Genomic DNA, 21,365 nt, shown 5'->3' with positions numbered 1-21,365 from the left:
CTTTCCTAATAGTGAATGCATACATATGCATTCAATGAAGCATGGGATGTACTGTTTGCTTTGCTTTGGGAATGAAAATGCAAATGACAAGTGGTTTAAAAAGGGACACCGAAAATAGCCAGAACAAATACGTAAATAGATTGCATTTCCAGGATCCAAAGCAACTTGATGTTTAAAAGTTTAAACAATAGCTACTAGTGGACAACGCAAAAGCAACAAGCAATGCTGAAAATGAAACAAAAAGCAATGGTTGTAAGATATGAAACACAAGAAATGAAGACACATGTAAGGAATCATTTAGGAAGTAAGGATTCTGGGGAAACTAGTGGAAGTAATATGCAGATGAAAAGAACTCATTTAATCAATAGAAAGCATAACAAATAAATTACATCTATTAATCATTAAAACATTTTATTTGAAAAATAACACAACATCAAAGTGTGATAACTTCCATAAACACCAAAAATTGCAAATGCATCCCCTAAGAAGAGGGAATCATCCTTATTACAAGGGACACAATTACCCATAGAGCTTCATGATTACCGCTGGTTGAGCACATTGGCAATCAACTTGCTTTAAATAGAGCTTGATCAATAAACACACAAATTCAGGTACTTTAACTGATATGTTTAATAGCCAGAAATGATCATTTAAATCTAGTATGGTGAACCTTCCACATCATCCTCTGAGCAAAACAGAAGCCTCTGTTTTAGTTGAAGTATTGCATTGAATCCTTGGCAGACACCAACAACTAAATTGGAAAAAAGATGCAAGGGGAATAAATAAATATTTTAAAAACTTGTATTGAACTAAACAAGTTCTATTATATTAAAATTGAAGTATGTTCAATATCAACTATTCAAGAAAAGAGAGAGGGAGAGAGAGAGATTATGTGATAAAAATATGTTGTAGCATCAAAGCAATCCATCCAATCCATAAAGACAATGTTTCAACCACGGATCCATCAAGACACTTGACTGAATCACAGGCATATACCAAAAATATACTATCAGCTCCTTTACAAGTGTTGTGCATAATACAAGCTACTGTTCACTCCAAACCAGTGGAAATAAGATAGTTAGAGACATCATGATAGATACAGTGGATGAACTAACATACTTTGGTGGTAGGTGCTCTGAAAACAAGGCATTTGTTCTTCTGAATATAAACAGCAAGAAAACTCATGGTTAAATTGCACATTAGCATATTGATCATACTTGCTCTGTGTTCAAGTTAACAAACGTTATGTTCTTCCTGTGAGGTATGATAATCACTTGATCTTTTTTCACTGTATTCACAACCCCCAATTGAATCTAGACATAAAGGAGTGGTTTGAGTAACTATTATAAGTTATAACTTCACAAACAAGCTAGAATATGACTGCAGTTAACAGATATAAGAAATTATGATTCACATAAAAACATACTTGGTTTACTTTTGTACTAAGCTCAGCAGATCTCTACAGCCCCAATGGTCTCTCATCTGCAGTTGCATTAGGCGCCCTTCCCATGATAATTGGTGCCTCGACTCAAACATGATGCAAATAAAAGTCTAACAAGTGTCCACAATGGTATAAGACATAGGAAAAAAGTACCATAACAGATGCATTTATTTAAAAAACAACTCAAATGCGTGATATGAATAAAATTAAACAAGTGATGCAGTGATACAGAACACATGCAAGAATGGTCAACTATAAATACAGTTGCCTACCAATATGGGATGGTTTCTAGCCATTTAAGACTAGCATGAACATTAAAATGACATTTTTGATACATGCGCAATATAGTCTTCCTGTTCTAATAGAAGTTTTTTCCTGTTTGATTTTCAAGGAAAGAAGAAACAAAAATGAAGTTGAGAAATGCCCTTTCTTGTTTCACATGATCCATGGTCTTGCATTTTCATTGGCATTAAAAAATTTGCAGTTGCCTACCAAGACAGAATGAGGGTCTGTTAAAGCAAAAACCATCCCTTTCACTCTATTGAAGATTAATAAAATATTCATCATGGACTTCTATAAAATGTCGCAAGAGGAAGACATGTTTCAAAAAAAATACTCACTTCATAATACCGATGAAAATATGCCCCATCCGCTAAAACCCCAGGATTAGTGAAGTTAACCATGGCAAAGAATTCTTCAAGGTCATTCTGCAAGTAATACAGAAACTCTAGTAAATAGTAAATAAAGAACAATAAATAAAGCTTCTGACGTTCAAATAGCCATTAAGCATGGAAATGCATGCACCTGCATTGGTGTCCCCGATAAAAGAACTCGTCTTTTGCATGGAAGGGATGCTAATGCCTGATAAAGAAGCAACAAAAGCTCATCCAGAAAATCGAAAACGATAATCCAAAAGAGAGACAAATGCAGAAGACGACCAGAAAAAGTAGCTGTCAAAAGAGAACTAGTTTATACCCTGTGTGTTAAAGTTTGATCATCTTTCAACCGATGAGCCTTATCGCAGATTAACAGATCACAGCATCCAGATTTTTCAAACCTTGATAAATGCATACGAGACTATTAGTATCTGAAAATAACAGATTCTTGATATCAGCAGAAGCATGAATCACAAAAGAACTTTCATGCCAGAGATGGATCCACATACGCTACAGCTGCATTACCTCATAACGACTGCAAGGTGCCAAAAAATTGTCAATGCCCGCAACAACATCTGCCCTGGTAGTTTCACACAAAGAAATCAGTTGGGCTCTCCCTTGAAGCCACATTTTTATTTCGGATTCACAATTACTCACAAGACTTGTCAGAGTGACAATCATTACTCTCTTTGCCAATGGCTTCCTATCAAATCCCTGGCGAAGGAGGGTATATAGCAACGTCATTGATTGCAATGTCTTCCCTAAACTACAAGAGACATGACGATGGCATCAGCTGCTAGAAACAATCGACATTCCTCATCTCAGATAAACACAAGAAACAATAAAATAGTCTTTAATCAGTTGAAGATGTGATAAAGATCAGAAATTTACCCTATATCATCCACTAAAATGCACCCGTTTATACCAGGTTCTTTTGACAACCCAGCAACACACTCAAACATAAACTGTACACCTTCTCTGCATTCAGAAAGAAAGAGGGAATGAGGACATGGTGAACAATTTCTGCCAGGGCATCAACATCTGCTTGATTTACAAACATGGTCATCTGAAAACCAACCTTTAGTGGAGCCGTAGGAGACGAACAAACAGCGGATCAACCACAACTGATGGAGAATTCCCTGCATCACCGTCCAAATCCTCTGTCTGCCACAGCACCAACGACTCAATCCCAGGTGGCAGAGGCTGCGTCTCCTCCACAACATCCTTCGTCGGGACCTTTGGTATGTTCAAGCAGTTTGTGATCGCAAACAATGCTGGCCTCGAAGAGCCCCATGGGACAAACCTCTTCCGAGCCCATAGCCTGCGAGTGAGCTCTCCGTTCTGATCACTATACCCATTTCTACACGGAGGCTTAAACGGTCTTCTAGCCACTGCAGCCCCTTCCGGCATTGATAAAACCCTAGGTAGCAACGATTGCCTTCTTACAACCAAGTTACCTCTAAAATTGAAAGAAAAACCCCCAAAAAACAAACAATACATTTCATTCTCTCGCACAAAACCAAGAACATGAACATATAAGCAAAAAGTAGATAAATATATAAAAAAGTGCTAACCCACATTAACGATTCAGGAATTTGTTAAAAATATGGCTCTATAACCTGATATCTCATGATTCACTGCGGTTGTTATGATAAGCCCTAAATCCAGCAAGATATCCTTATCCTGCTGGTTTTACCTTTCTTAGGAGTGTCTATCCTCTCCTCTTTGCCTATAAAAACCGTGTATCTTTGGCTATATAAAGACAACAAAGAAAATACTTTGAGGGTGGCTTAGCCGTTTTGTGGATACAGGTCATATTGATCGAACCACTTAAAATTCTTGTGTTTAATTATGTTTTCTCTACTGAGGATGTCTACAAATCATAACAATCTCTACAACTACATCAAGTAAATCATAACTTGATTTTGCCTATAAATCATGACATGAGTCTACAAATCATGGCATGGATTTGCCTGTAAATCATGGTACACGATGATTTCTACAAATCGTACCAAGGTAGTAGTTGCACCACACAAATCGCTACATAAGATTGTTACAAATTGTAACATGGTATAGAGTCAGGTTATTGAGGACGCAGAATGGGCGACTCCATGACAGACGCAAGCAACAATGGAAGCCAGATCGACCCTCAAAAAATCATGATTCAAGAACAGGCCAGTCCAAATCTCAAAATCACGAATGTATCTCTGAATGATTTCAATTACTGGTCCAAAGCTGTTACTTTATTCCTGAGCAGCAAAATGAAATGGGGTTATGTGATCGAAAAAAAATGAGACCCAATGTAAGTGATCTGACACATGAAGAATGGGAATCAAACAACCATCTTGTAATGTCATGGTTACTTAATTCCATGGAGCCTAAGATCGCAAATGGTTTTTTGTTCTTAAATACGGCTGAAAAAATATGGGAGGTTGCTAAAGGAATGTCCGGAGAACAATATAATATTGCCAGAATGTTCCAAATAACCCAAGAATTACGTAGCCTTAAAAAAACCAGTTAGACCGCATTTAGTGAATTCTATGCAAAAATCAAAGGTTTATGGGATGAGTTGGACTCATACACCATAAGTTTTAGTAAATCATTAGATGCTAAAAAACAAAGAGAACAAGAACGAATCTTCCAAATGTTGGCCTACTTGGGACCCAAGTATGAAAATTTGAGGAGTCAAATTTTGATGACTCAATTATAATCGTCGTTAAACACAGTTTGCTCATTAATTATGAGAGAAGAAGCCCGAAAGCATATAATGAACTCAGAAGACAATACGGATAGTTTTGAGGCACAAGAAAAAAAATGCCTTTACGATAAGTAAGAATGAATCAAGGCAACAGTTTCCCAACAACAAAAACCAGGGGGAAAGGAGTTAAGTGCACTCATTGTAAAAAATTGGGGCATACCCGCGAAAGCTGTTGGTTCCTTGTCGGAAAGCGAGAAAATATGAAAAATAAAAATCATGAGGCTTATCAGGTGTCAGTTGAGAAACAGGGGACCAAAAATCAAGATGATCTCATAGCCGGGTGGAAAGGAAAAGAACTCAGTGGAACACCGCTTACTATTGAGAGCTTGACGCATTTGCTTCAATCTCTTGCAAAAAATGGCAATAATATGGCAGCATTAGCGATCGTTAAGAATGACTCTCAATCTGCTCCTTTAGGTATGACCTCTAACTCTTAATGGATTATAGATTCTGGAGCTTCCCAACATATGATGAATGACAAGTCCGATTTACATAACAAAAATTCCACAAGCGACAGTTTCATTTCCTTAGCTGATGGTTTCAAAATCAAAATCAACAGCTTTAAGCTTAAAGATTTTTTTGGTAACAGTTTTAGCAAATCTCTTATTATACCCACATTAGCCTCTAATCTTCTGTCGGTATCTCAAATCACAAAGGCTATAGATTGTAATAAGGTCTTCTCTCCAACTAATGTTGTTTTTCAAGATCGACAGACCGAGAGGATGATTGGTGAAGAAAAGTGCGTTAATGGTCTTTATTTTTTGAGTGAAAATCAGAATCATAAAGCCTTCATAACCACGAAAAAGCATAATGGAGAATTATGAAACCATCATCTTGGGCATCCATCGAAAAAGGCATTAAAGTCTCTTATCCTCGAGGCCAAATTTGACACTACCTTATGTGATGTCTGTCGGTATGCAAAACTTAGTAGATTACCTTTTCATTAGCTGAAAAACTCTCTAATAAATCATTTCAATTAGTTCATTGTGATGTTTGGGGATCATCCCCTATAGTCTCTAATGGTGGTTTCAAACACTACATTACTTTCATTGATGATTTTTCAAAATGCACATGGATCTACCTCATAAAATCTAAAGATGAAGCTTTGACTACCTTTAAAGAGTTCTACAAGTTTGTGGAAATTCAATTTGACGTCAAAATCAAGGCTCTCCGAACAGATAATGGGAAAGAATACAAAAATCAAGCCTTTGATGAATTAAAAAAGGCTCATGGCATTGATCATCAAACCACGTGGGTTGAAACACCTCAACAAAATGGGGTTGCAGAAAAAAAAAATCGGCACCTCCTTGAAGTCACTCATGCTATTATGATTCAAAGTAATGTCCCTAAATTTTTTTGGAACGAAGCCACCTTGACAGCCTGCTACTTGATAAATAGACTCCCCTCAAAAAACCTTCAAGAAAAGTCTCCTCTAGAGATTTTAAAGGGAAGGAAAATCAAAATGGAACACTTACGCACTTTTGGATGCGAAGTGTTTGTGTGGATTTCACCCCGTCACCGTGATAAGCTTAGCCCTCGTGCAAAAAAATGTGTATTTCTTGGTTACTCGATAACCCAAAAAAGGATATAAATGTTTTGATGTTAAAGATTCAAAAATGCTATTTCAAGGGACGTCAACTTCAATGAAAAAGTGCCATACTTCTCACAACAAAATTGTGAAAATGGAATAGAGGTTAGAAACCCGATTTTGCCCAACTTGGGATGTATGGATGATTTTATTATCATGCATAGATTTTTTGAAGACTCTCATGAGACTGTGGAATCCAATCTAGAAGACGACCTTGTCCCCCATTCATGAACCATATCTTCGAAGGTCTAAGAGGACTTCAAGACCTCCTGCTCATTTTCAAAGACTTTATTACATATTCAGTTGCTCACCTTTTAGAAAAACACATATCCTATGACAAATTGTCACCAAGGTATGTTGCATATCTGAGTCAAATTAATCAGCAACCTTTCAAGAGGCCAAAACTCAAAAAACATGGGCCAGAGCTATGGAAGAAGAGTTGGATGCTCTTCACAAAAATCAAACCTAAGAGATTGTCTCTCGACCTATTGGACAAAAAAATGTTGGATGTCGGTGGGTCTTCAAAATCAAATATAAGAGTGATAGGACAGTTGAAAGGTATAAGGCTCGTTTGGTAGCCAAGGGATATACCCAAACACAAGGGATCGACTACACTGAGACCTTTGCTCCTATGGCAAAAATGAATACCCTTAAAATTCTTCTCTCGGTGGCGTGTAACCTTGAATGGGATTTGTTCCAACTTGATGTCAAAAATGCTTTTCTTCAAGGAGAGCTTGAAGAAGAAGTATATATGAAATTACCTCTAGGGCACCCTGATGAAGGAAAAGCCAATGCTATGTGCAAGTTGAAGAAGACCATTTATGGTCTAAAACAATCACCACAGGTGTGGTACTCTAAGCTGAACTCAGCTCTTGAAGAAAATGGCTTCCTTCGAAACGCTGGTGACACCACTTTATTTATTAAAAAATTGGTCCTAACATCATTGTAGTCTTGGTCTATATGGATGATATTGTTCTAACTGGGAATCACAAGGAAAAAATTACCAGTACTAAAGAATACCTACATAGAGTGTTTGACATCAAAGACCTGGGGAGGCTTAAATACTTTATCGGAATTGAGTTGGCATACTCAAAAAGGGGCATTTTCTTAACTCAAAGAAAATACACATTGGATATCCTCAAGGAAACAGAGAAGCTTGGAGCCAAAGCCGTTGAAACTCCATGTGAAACAGGAAAAAGAGCGGAGCTTATTAAGGATAAGGACAGATATCAGCGACTCGTGGGAAGACTTATCTACCTTACGGTCACTCGCCCTGATATAGCCTACACAGTCAAGCTATACACGCTCCTACTCACAATGATCTTCAAGCTGTAGAGAGAATTTTGAAGTATCTTAAACGGGCTCCTGGTCAAGGTTTATGGTACAAGAAATCTGGGCATTGTGATATAGTTGGGTACTCTAATGCAGACTGAGCAGGGGATGTTCAAGATAGACGATCTACTACGGGCTTCTGTATTTTCGTAGGAGGGAATATGATTTCTTGGAAAAGCAAAAAATAAAACGTGGTTTCTCGATCTAGCGCAGAGGCAGAATACCGAGCTATGGCTTCAATAGCAAGTGAAATCACATGGACAAAAATGTTGCTAAAGGATCTGGGAATTCAGAATAAGCTACCAATCTCTATGTACTGCGACAATCAAGTTGTGATTCATATAGTTACAAATCTTGTCTTTCACGAATGAACAAAACACATTGAAATTGATTGCCATTATGTTCGTGAGAAGGTTCAGAACCGTGAAATTCAAACTCCATTTACAGAAAGTTTGAACCAGCTAGCTGATGCATTGATTAAAGGATTATCTCGCGATCAATTTTTAAGAATCATAAACAAGTGGGGCTGGTATGACATCTTCGCCCCACTTGAGGGGGAGTATTAAAAATATGGCTCTATAACGACTGAGCCTGATATCTCGTGATTCATAGTGGTTGTTATGATAAACCCTGTAAATCCAGCAAGATATCCTTATCCTGCTGGTCTTACCTTTCTTAGGAGTGTTTATCCTCTCCTATCTACGTCTCTATAAAAATCGTGTATCTCTGGCTATAAAGACTATCAAAAAAACACTTTGAGGGTGGCTTAGTTGTTTCATGGATGTAGGTCATATCGACCGAACCATATAAAATTCCTGTGTTGATCGTGTTTTCTCTCCTACGGATGTCTACAAATCGTAACAATCCCTACAACTACATCAGGTAAATCATAACCAGATTTTGCCTGTAAATCGTGACATGATGAGTCTACAAATCGTGGCATGGATTTGCCTGATGATGGTTCTTTTTGTAAGTGTTATTTTAAAACCTTATTTTATCATTGAAATCATTTTGGAAAATCACCAATCAAGTAATAATAAACCGACTTTCCACTTTCGTGGCGAGTACGGGTCGAATCCACAGGGAACGGGATACATTCGAATTAAATCTAAAACTTCAATTTATTAATAACAAAGATGTCTACAACTACGTTAACATTACAATTTTAAGTAAATGACAATCTAAAAATGAAAATGAACTGAAACATGGTTGCTAAGTCTTCTCCGGATCGCCAGGGGTAATTTTGTTTTTTCGCCACACGTGTATTCGCACTCATATTCTGAATACACCTGTTGATCAGTTTCTAACTTATCAACCTAAAACAACGAAAATAAAGAGTCAGTATGGAGTCAATAATTAATTATAAGTTACATCTACAACTATTTTTGAACTAATTATTAAATTAAACTACAATTAAAAACAAAGAAAACTGAAACTATAGTTTCTAACTAAGCTAACTAATTAAATCAACTCTAACTAGTCTAACTATTGTTAGTATATTACTAAATGTTAGAAAACATGAAAAATTACGAAAAACAACTAACTAGCTAAATAATTGTTTTGCCCTTAAATAGTGCCAAATGGGACTCTGACAGGTTATCGCAAACAGGAAGTATGAAGGGGCAGACTAAGTTTGATTCTAAGTATTTCTCTTTTGTTCTCTTTCTGACAGACTAAAGAGTCTGTCAGACTTTACGGAATTGAAAAACTCATCTGGGAACTCCGGATATAAACGTTTCAAGTTCGATCAAAATTCTAAAACCGTTTGACCCGAAATCTAAAATCGCGAAAAACCTACTTTTGTAAAACGCTAAAAAGGCAAACCAAATCAACTCGAAATGAGTTTATTTTTTGTTTGCAAACAGTAAACACATTAATGAATAGCATAGAACAGTAATTTTGAGAAAACTCAGAATATTGCACACAAGGTAACGAGTGAAAATTAATGCAAAAACTGGGTTTCTATTTCAGTACACTATTCACTTGAATGAACGTGATGTATGCACTATTGCTTAAAACACCTGTGCTTACAGTCATTTACAGTGCTAAAACTAACTAAATATCAGTAAATAAATTCAATCACATTAAGGGAAGGAAACATCAAATAACTATCTATGTTAATTAACATAACTAACAAGGAATTACTTCTAAGCAATGCTCAGGCTAGAGTTAAACTAACTATAGCTAATTTAGATTACCTAGACTACTTAGTTCTTCTCCGCTAGCTATTAAGCAACCAAAGCATGCTGGAAACAACTCACTAACAGTTATTAGTCAACTATAAAATACTAACATCGGCTATTTATGCAAGCACGCCTAATTAATGCCAACACACCAATTAAACGAGTTCATGAATATCATTCAGCACATAAAACCAATGCTACTATCGAATCCATGCACTACTAACAGATAAAACTATTGAACATTATTGCTAAAAAGGCAAACACAGAGCAGATAATAACCTATGTCAGGAATTGCAAAACGCCCAAATCGGGTGGACATTAAAATTACCTATAGTAATAACCAAATTACGAATTAATTCCCTGCCTACAGATTTCAAGCCATAACAGAATTTATTGCTTAAACTAAATAAAAAAAAAAACTAAACTCATTATGTTGATCTACAATGCTCAAGACACTTAAATCAGGTAGCATGAATCTACCTGATTTTTGTGACTTGATTGCCTTTCAATTCAAAACAGCGATCAACAAGGCTGCAAGACTAAAACTACTTAAACCTAAATAACACCTCATTAATCTATGCTATTTTAATTACTAGATACTAAAGCAAATGGTTCGAGCCGATTGGAACAAGTCCAGCCGACTTGGACGCTACAGCACAAATGGAGTTTACAATCTACAAAATGCAAATCAATTTTAAATGAAATCTTAAATTCAAATTGCAGTGCTGGTTTGGGCACTAACACGCTGACACTAAGGTTGGAAAACAGGGGAAAACGCAGGCAACAAAAACAGAAAAAAAACATGCACACGAAATGGGGGTTTTATCTAAAAGAAGGGGAAAAGAAGAAGATGTACCTAAATCTGGACGTCCGACGAATGGAGGGGTAGACGGGGAGCGGAAATTGACTGGGATGTGTGCCCAAATGACCCTCGGTGGTGCTGGGCTGGTCTTCTTTGTTGTTGGATGTTGGGAATCGCCGGATGAAGGTACCCCGAAGTATGGCGTGATTCTGGTGGTGTAGAGGGCCGGAGGGGAAGAACCGACTGGCTGTGGAGGGGCAGACAACACCCCTTCCACAGCTGGTGTACTCCATGCTCAGCTTCACCCTGCAACAACAACATGAACCTTCAGCTGCAAGAAGGGGAGAATAAGGGAAGTTATGGAAAAGAAGGAGAATGAAGGGAAGGATGGCGGCAGCTCCAATGGAGGTTGCATTTTTCTGCAACTCCCATGGATGATGAAGAAGGTGGCTGCAAGGGGCGGCTGGGGAAGAAGATGAAGGAGCAAGAATCGGGCTCCTAGGGCACGAAATCCTAGGCAAAGACGCCCCTCTCTTGGGCATCTCTTTGGTTTTAAGCAAAAGAGCCTCTTTTTTGGAATTTTCAGAAAAGAGATTAAAACTAACTTTTTCTTTGGGCGCCTCATTTCTGGAGGGGGTTTTAGCAAATAAAATATAAAACTCGAGTTTGGGGGAATGTGGGTTGAACATAGTGCATTTTGGCCCAGATGGGCCAATTGGATCAGTAATGACCAATTTCGGCCTGAGGTTTGACCTGCTTCACTAAAAATGCGATATCTCTCTCGTTTTAAGTCTGATTTGAACGAAATTTGAATCGTAGCTCAATGACATCTATATGCATCTAAGTGTGGGTTCTAAACATATAAATGATGCATTTATGTAACAAAAATATATTATATTTATGTGTAATTAATGCATCATCACCTGTAAATCATGGTATGACGATTTCTACAAATCGTATCAAGGTAGTAATTGCACCACACAAATCGCTACACAATATTGTTACAAATTGTAACAGAATTGAGAATCGTTTATCACATTAAACCTTGAAATCAAGGCGAATAAACAAGAACCTCTTAAAAAAAAGGAGGAAAGACGAAAATAATCGAGAAATTTCAATTAATTAAAACAAAAAAAGAAAAATGTGAAGATAAAGAAAATTCATGGAGAACGAAACAAGACGAATGAATTGATTCAGAGATCTATGAATGAAACAAGACGAGACGAAACATTAATAGAAGATGATGAACGGAAACAGAAACAGAAATAGGGACAACGGCGTGCCTCAAGAGAGCTTAGATGTTTTGCTACTTCCGATCGGCATCCGTTGATGATGGAGAGCCACCAGAGGCATCTCGGTCGTCGTCGTCGTTCGGACAGAATTCTTCGTTGCCGTCTTAATCTTTGCTTTGCCGGCAATCTTCATCATCATCGTCGTCGATGCCAGAGTCGGAATCGTTCGGGGAGCAGCCGCCTCCTTGCACCGCCATGAACGCCCCTCGGTGATTCACTTTCGTGCGCTCTTCCTCTTGCCCTTCTCTCTCCTCTCGCGCGTTTAAATTCTTGTGCGCGCTCTGGATCTGTCGGAATGGTTCAGTTCGGGTCCGCGCTCCCAGACCGATTGTCTACAAAACGGATCGGATCATGTGGATCCAATACTTGGTTTCAAAGTTACGCATTCTGGACCTAAATCAGAGTAGGACCGGACCGATTCATTATGGATCTTTATATATTGGCCCAATGTTGTTTAAAATGGTTGACTAGGTAAATCAGTTTCTTAAACAGATCAAAAATCAAAAAATCAAATGGAATCGATCTTGAATTGGACCTTTTTTACTATCAGATGACACATGTCATTAAAAAAAGATAAAAATGTTAAAAATATGTGAAAATATTTTTTAACTCTCTTAACAAATGAATTAAATCGATCCCTCTTTTTAATCGCCTTTGGGTTGATTCTATCTGAATCGGCCGAGACCGATTGTGACGACATTGTATTGGCCTAGCTTTCGATGATCCATTGATTCAAGTGTTAAACCCATTTGTATAACTAAGGGTGTCAACGGGCTTGGTTTACCCGGAACCTACCCGAACCAAACCTAGGTATGGTGATAAATAATAACACTCGATTGAGATCCAAGTTCTGACCCAAAGGTCCGATTAATACATGGACCTGAGTATAGTTTGCGAAATTTTATACTAGACCCAAACCATACCCGAGTTCCAATTAAAACCCGCAGTTTTTCAATGTAAAAATGATAAAAAAAAATGGTTTTTCTTATAGTGGACCGACTCACATCCATACCCAAAAACTGGTTCCAAGTCTGGTACTACCCGAGTTTGAACCAAACCCAATCCATTGACACCCCTATGTATAACTAGCAACATGACATGTAGGCATAGCTATCTGGACAACCCACTCAGTTTCTGCGTTTGAGGCTAGTTTGTTACCTAACATGGGATTACCACAGTTAGAAACCAAAGTGAGGCAGTCCTTTGTTGTGAGGTTGAAACTCAATGTACTTTCACGTTTGAAAGTGAGACAGATGTAGGAAACGTGATGCAAAATGAAAAATTTGTACATATTTTTTTACTCTTCCAAACGAGAGAATTTTTGGATGAGACTTTTTCTAAAAGGCACACTTTTTGATAGGAAATATTACTCAAGGGGAGAGGTGGAGGAATGTTTTCTACCAAAAGAAAATGGTGATTTACACTCTCCACCACCCACCATCTCACCACCACCACCACCATCCATCTCACCATCACCACCACCCATTGATGATTTGAAAAAAAAATCATGCTACACAAACAAAAGAAAACTTTTCATTTAAAAAAGTTGTCATATCAAAACTTATCATAGGCAAAACTTTTTTTTTCTTATCAGAATTTTTTCTTTGTACCAAACATGACTCAAATGTGCATCAATGATGGGGGTCTTCTCTTAACCTAACACAAAAAAACATAAATATTGTGCCCACCAATCAATATTATGGCCGGTTCCAACAACCCATTAATGTTCCACTGCTTAATCAAGCATGACCCATACCAGGGTCAAGCTGAGCCAACCCTAAGCTCAATATATGTTGTTTCAAGGACCTAAGAGGTCAATATAGACATGCTAGGTTTTCCATCTCATTTGGGTTACCAAGCAAGCTAACCTTTTTGGAGACATACTTCTCTCTCTATGCATGACAAAAGAAACAACATTAATTTTTATAGCTCACTTAGAGCAACATGAGTCTAGTGAAATATACCATCAAGTTTTGAAGCAGCTACCTTTCTAAGTGAAGAGTGTGAGCGATCATAGTGGGACAACAACAAGTCTTGCAGCAAGGGTAGAGTCTACATGCCACCATTCAATGGTGAAAAGGTGCAACCTCCCTTTAAGAAGCATAAACAAAAAAGAGGAAACCGTCCACCACAAAAGTAGAATCAATAATGACCAAAGTACCACCAGACCCATCCAGAACAATTGTATCCTCGTAACATGGGTACCTGCCATTATTGTGGAAAGGTTGGCCATTATGCCCAAGATTGCAAAAAAAAGATGGTGGTCACTCTGGGATAGGCCACTAAAAGAAGGCAACCACCACCACAGCAACAACAACAACAAAAGCAGCCACAAACTTCCCAAAAGAAGGTACAAGGGTAAGTCAATGCTACTACAGTCAAACAATTGAAAATGACGACTTGGTGTAAGGTAACAATCTTTGCCGGTGAACATGCGACAATTGCCTTATTCAACTATAGAGCAACACATTCTTTTATATCTTTTGATTTTACAAAACAACTTAAGGTACACATAGAGTAACTGAATCATGCTCTAAATGTATATAATCTTTTAGGCTTTAATTCAATGTGTGTGACATATGTACCCGGTGTAAACATTGAACTAGAGGACCACAACCTACATGTTGATCTAATCATGCTCAACATGACTGAGTATGGTATGATCTTGGGTATAGACTGGTTATATGAATACTATGCATGTGTTATGTGTTATGTGTTCTGAGGAAAAGGTTGTGTTGTCCCGACCCGGATGTCTTAGAATAGAGTTCCGACTTGAGTCATCTCCGCATTGAAGGCTCAAAAGCATATCAAGGAAAATGATATACATCGTTCCTAGTCAATATGATAGTTGTAAATCCAAAACACATATCGATAGAAGGGGTGGAGATTGTTCGAGAATTCTCAGAAGTATTTATGAATGATTTGTCTGGACATCCTCCAACATGTGAAGTAGAGTTTTGGTATTGAATTGGTACCGAGAATTGTGTCTATTTTTAAAACATCCTATTAAATGGCACCAACAGAGCTTAAGGAGTTGAAGAAACAACTGCAAGAGTTGATGGATAAGGGTTTTGTATGACCTAGTGTACCATTTTTGGGTGCACTTATTTTGTTCGTAAAGAAGAAGAATGAGTCAACGAGGCTCTGCATCGACTACTCGATGTTGAATCAGGCGACAGTAAAAACCAAGTACCCACTGTCACGTATCGAAGATCTATTCAACTAATTATGAAACATAAAGGTGTTCTCGAAGATCAACCTTACATCGGGTTATCATTAGCTTCGAGTTAAGTATGATGATATCTAGGAAACGGCTTTTCAAACTAAATATGTATACTACGACTTTATAGTCATGTTGTTCGGTCTCACGAATGCTCTGACTTTGTTTATGGATTTTATGAATCAAGTATTCCGCCTATATCTCTATTCATTTGTAATTGTAATCAAAGATGATATCTTAATATACTTCAAAGAAAGGGAGTGACATTGAGATCGTTTTGTAGACCCTTCAGAACCACCAATTTTATGTGAAGTTCTTCAAGTGTGAGCTTTGGCTCGAACAAGTAATGTTCTGGGGCTATGTAATATCTAAAGATGGGGTGTCAGTAAACCCTACTAAGGTAACACTCGACAAGAACTTTTAAAAATGTTAAGATTTTTTGAGATAGACTGGAACTTGAAAATACTAACGAATAATCTTAAATGATGTTATACGTAGAGGCAGTTCTAAATTGAGAACCACCGAAGAACGTAAGTGAGATAAGAAACTTATGGGGATTGGCGGGCTATTATAAACGTTTTATCCAGAACTGTTCATGAATAGCATTTCTTATGACCAAGTTGTTGATAAAGGACACTAAATTTGAATGAAACGATAAGTGCTAGGAGAGTTTTTAGACCTTGAAGCAAAAGCTCACATCTGCCTCACTGTTGACCTTGCCACCAGAACATGGAGGTCTTGTGGTTTTCACAAATGCCTAAGGACCGGTTTGGGATGTGTCCTGATGCAATGTATCAAAGTCATAACATATGAATTACAACAACTGAAGATGCACGAGAGGAACTACCCTACACATGATCTAAAATTGAGCACCATCGTATTCACACTAAAAATATTATGACATTATTTGTATGGGGAATAATTTGATGTATTCACAAACCACAAGAGTCTGAAGTACCTATTTTTTTTAAAAAAAACTAAACCCGTGATAACGACATTGATTGGAGTTTATAAAGGATTACAAGTTCACTATCTTGTACCATCCTGAGAAAGCCAACATCATGGTTGAGGCTCTGAGTCAAAAAGTATGAAGAAACTTGTCCAATCTGGTGGGACAAGACTGAAATATGTTAGAAAAATTTATGGATTGAAAACTTTTTTTTGATGATTCGAGAGTGATTTGGATATCCATCCTGACCATTCAGCCTGAGTTCACTGCCAAAATTATCGAGGTACAAAAGATAGACCCTCAGTACGAGAAGCCAAAGGTGTTTGTGCAGTTAGAAAATGCCTATCTTAGTTTGAAAGATGATGGAAGCTTATGGATAATGGACCGAATCTGGGTACCAAATGACCATAAAATAAGAGGAGAATTGCTAGATGAAGATCACATATCTAAATACACCATACAGTCGGGCAATACAAAGATATATAAAGACCTACAACAGAGGTATTTGTGGGACAAAATGAAATGAGAGATTGCAAGGTGATTAGTGGTGAGTGAATTTTTGAATATTTTTATGATATCTCAATGAATTTTATAACATAATGTATTGTCTTAATATCATCAGATATGTCTTGAAATGGTTGACCTATCAGTGGGTCAAGATCGGGCATCAAAGACCTGGTGAGATGATGCAACAAATGAACATCACGTAGTGAAAATAGGAGGATATCACAATGGATTTCATGTCAGGATTACCCATGACTTAGCGACAACATGGTGTGATGGGTGATCATCGACCGACTCACCAAATTGGTGCATTTCCTACATATTCGGGTCAATCAATCACTAAAAAATCTTGCAAAGTTGTATATTCAGAAAATTGTGTGATTGCACAGGGTGCTAGTTGGCATTATATTGGATTAAGATCCTCACTTCACAATGCATTTTTGGGGACAGTTGCAAAAAGCATTAGGCATGAAGCTAAAGTTCAGTACCTCTTTTCATCCACAAATAGACGAATAGTCAGAGAGAGCGATATAAATGCTCGAGGATATGTCAAGATTGTGTTATTGACTAAAAAGGTGATTGGAATACACATATAACACTGGCTGAATTCGCATACAACAATAGCTACCATACGAGTATTAAAATGTCACCCTATGAAGCTCTGTATGAACGACCATGTCGATCTCCAGTTCATTGGGAGAAGGTTGGTGAAAAGATAATAGAATCACCGATAATACTACAATATTATACATAGCAAGTGCAGATGATTAGAGACAAGTTGTATACAACCCAGTGTCGGTAGAAGAGTTACGTGGATCAGAGGCATAGAGAACTCACTTTTGCAGAGGGAAATTTTGTCATCATCATGATATCTCCTACCAAGAGTGTTTTTCGGTTTGACAAGAAAGGAAAGCTCAGTCTTAAATATGTTGAACCATTTACAATACTAGAACATATTGGTAATACCTCATACAAAATAGCACAATCTCTCCAGTATTTGCATATACATGGCATATTTCTCATATCCATGTTGTAGAAGTATGTGCATGATCCATCCCACATATTAGAGTATAAAGATATGGATATATGAGAGGATCTGACTATGGAGACCAATGGAGATTTTAGACAGAAAAGAGCAGGTGCTAAGGACTAAGACCATTCCTTTGTTCAAGGTATGATTCCAATATCATGGCATCGATGAGTGCACATGGAAACCCGAAGCTGGTATATGAAAAAAGTACCCCCATTTGTTCAGATTGACTAGTAATGAATTTCGATGAGGAAAAATTTTTAAGGGTAGAAGGATGTAAAACTTATAAAATTTCAATGAATTTTTAAATCAATAAAGAAGTTTTTTGTTAAATTTTTAATAAATAGCAGTTGAAGAAAATAATTTTTTTTTGAAATATTTATATACTCGAATGGAAGTAAAGGTTTAAGAATTTCAACTTAAAATTGATCTTCACAAATTGAATTGCCGGATCTAGTATTTGGATCTGGATCTCTAATAGACCCAAAATCCATTATAGAAGTAGATTGGATTTGATCCAATGGTATTGGATTTGGTGTTTGGATTCTGGATCTTGGTTACATCTAACATCCATTCTATAATTGGATTTGGATTTGGATTTGGATTTTGAGTTGATCTAAATTGAATGAAATCCAAATAGAATCCAAAATCAAATAAGAAACCCAAATCAAAATTTTAATTAGGATATTAAAAATTAAAAATAATTTTTAAAAGGGTGGCTCGACCCCTAGTAAGACCCACTGACCTAAGAGGGTAGGCTTGATCCCCATTCTCTCTCTCTCTATTTATGGCATATGAGACATAAATGTAAACAAAAAGAGAAAGAAAATAAAGCAAGTAATAAAGAAAGAAAATAATGCATGAATATATATATATATATATATATATATATAAACAAGTGAGGGTCGCCCCTCCTACTTAAATGAAAATCCACCTTAGGAGGACTTGGCATTTTGAAATCATAATAGAAAGAAAAATAGTGGGTCAATACCCTCTTCTCTCTATGGAAGTAGAATAAACAAAAAAAAGAGAAATACTTACCTTTGAGTGAGAGCACCAAATGGGCAAGAGGGGGGTGCACCCCTTTATCCTTCCATATTTGGTGTGAGTTCCACTAGGAAAGGGAACCTTACACGTCGAGCCTTCTTATTCTCTTTCTATATCTCTCTTAAGCATATCTTTTTCTCTCTATTGATTTCTCTTTCACTCTCAACTTTTCTCTCTTCCCTCTCATCTCTCTTGCATGGTTTGAGTGAAGAACCTCCATTAGAGAAGTTGTGTGGTTCGGAGTCCAAAGGAAGGTGCATATGTTGGGTTATTCATTTTTCAGCTGCTATGATTTTATTCTAACTGCGACAAGGTAGGGTTCTTTGACCATTTCACGTAAATGATGGATCAACATATAGGACTATACTAAATGCACCTCATGTATGTGTATCGATTCACCTTGACTCGGTGAGAACAATTGCACCATTGGTGCAAATAAAAACAATGATGGTTATGCACGTGTCTTGATTTTATTAAAGGGCTAAAAATAAACAATTTTTTTGTTTATAATAAGTCCATATTGTATGATATTTCTAAAAATTGAGTATTGGTTATTTTGCATGACTGATTATCTAAGATTTTAAGGTTTTCAAGTTTGATCTAATCATCCCTTTTATTGGTATTGGTTTTCATCATATGAAAATTCAAAATCTGGATATTTTTTTTTCATATACATATTTGTTATTAGAAGCATTCGGTCATAACCAATGCAAATAAGAATATGATTATGTTCAATAAATAACGATTATTATGTGTACTCAATTTTTGTACCAAATGCTATTTAAAATTTGGATATTTTTGTCAATACAAGACTATCATGGCATACATTTAATCTAATTGCTTGTTTGGTGAGTATTAGATTTAATTCAATGGCTTGATCTCATGTCTTTTCAAAATATATTTGATTGGGATTTATGAAATTCTGTTTTTGGTTTCAGATCTGAGAACAATATTAATGTTTGGAAAACATGTGATCACTTGTAAGCAAATATCTGGACAATTGAACGAATATATATATATATATATATATATATATATATATATATATATATATATATATATATATAGTGTGTGTGTGTGTGTGGATGTGCAGGGAATGAACTTGAGCCTGCACGACCCCTGCCCTTTCCTCGAGTTGAACAAAGCCATGCTGGTCAGACCAGGCCAGATCTGCTTGGTCTGACCCAACGTGACCCTGGGTCTGCTCAGTTATGACTTGGGCGCAGCAGGGAGCACAACACCCATGTTGGGCTCTATTCTTGCTCTCGGTAGCATGCCAACACATGGTCGGCTAAGGCCTGCTGACCCCCAACCTGTTGTGTTCGGATATGCTACGATAGTCATCATGACTGCCACAACCAAAAAAAGAAAAAAGAAACTTATGTAGACCGACTGGAGTCTACCAACCTCAAACCTACTACTAATGTAACACCCTAAAATTTTAACCCATTTTTTTTTAGAATTATTTTTTTCTTTTAAAAATAGTTAAAACAACCTTCTTCTTTGGGTTAAACATTCTGTGCATGTTACAGTATGATCAATCATCATATCTGAATTTAAAATGCAAATAGCATTCACTATTAAAATTTAATTTAGTTCTAATAATTTTAAAATACATATAAGAGTATTTTGAGTCCAAAATAAAAATAATTATTTTTCCAAAACTATCCCTGATAAAGGAAAAGACTGGCTCTTGACGCCCCTCAAGCATTATGAATCTGCTCCGCAGTTGTAAATTATACTTCACTTGAAACCTCATAAAATGGGCTAGACTCATGAAAGTATGGTAAAAAATAGTATTCAATACACGCAAACCAAAATAAATATACAAGATAATATTCTTATAACTTACCCAAGCATGCAAACAATAATTAATTAAGACATACATAGCATTACAATGCATCAAAAGATTTTCAATCATAGACAATTGAAAAAAAATGTGCATGATCAGATAAATATTCATGCACTTACCATTGTATAACAAAAGATCATTTATGCATGAGTAACTTAATTAACTTTAATTAGTTTTTTTTAGGTGATGCATGTCATGTTTATCTAAATGCACAAACAAATTTAGGTTCTCACTTCATATCCTTGTGGGTAATACACAGGTAATAATATGTATCAGGGCCATAGTGCATGAGTGAATTCAAATAATTTATGGTTTTATTCTTGGTTGGGCACCTTTCACTAGTCATGGGTGAGTGACGACCATTATCGAGAAAGAGCTCCCAACACCTCCATCCTAATGCATCGATTTTTACTCATGCATTTCATAATCATCCACCCCGCAGCTAATGTGGAGGCTTTTTTATCTTCGTGGCTAGGTAGGAGTAACCTTTCATGATAAAAAAAATACACACAAATCTAAAAGTATTACTTACCCTCTTTTTATAAACCCAGTAGTTTAGTGTCACAAGGTTAACTTTTTAATTCATTAATTTCATTCAGTCAATCCATGCATAGTACGAATCTAATTAAAGTTTCAGGCTCCATCCAGGCCCATGGATGCATAATTGTAATGCCAATGAATTAGTCATCCCACAAATGAAACTTTTAACAT

At 36.7% G+C, this 21,365-nt stretch overlaps 1 pseudogene across 1 annotated transcript; it reads right to left on the bottom strand.

Moving 5' to 3' along the window:
• Nucleotides 1-343: 343 nt before the first annotated feature.
• On the bottom strand, nt 344-11,302 carry LOC149816436 (DNA repair and recombination protein RAD54-like; annotated as a pseudogene). Its single transcript, XR_016427597.1, has 9 exons — nt 10,815-11,302; nt 3,176-3,556; nt 2,989-3,075; nt 2,623-2,863; nt 2,417-2,498; nt 2,246-2,302; nt 2,062-2,148; nt 1,427-1,551; nt 344-751 (listed from the first exon to the last, which is right to left on the bottom strand). The product of XR_016427597.1 is annotated as a DNA repair and recombination protein RAD54-like (transcript).
• Nucleotides 11,303-21,365: the final 10,063 nt, after the last annotated feature.

This window comes from Nuphar pumila, chromosome 14 (genome assembly GCF_984573655.1).
Source record: "Nuphar pumila chromosome 14, dmNupPumi1.hap1.1, whole genome shotgun sequence".
NCBI lineage: Eukaryota > Viridiplantae > Streptophyta > Magnoliopsida > Nymphaeales > Nymphaeaceae > Nuphar > Nuphar pumila.
Note: the sequence above shows the minus strand (reverse complement) of the source record. Positions and strands in the feature narration are given on the sequence as shown.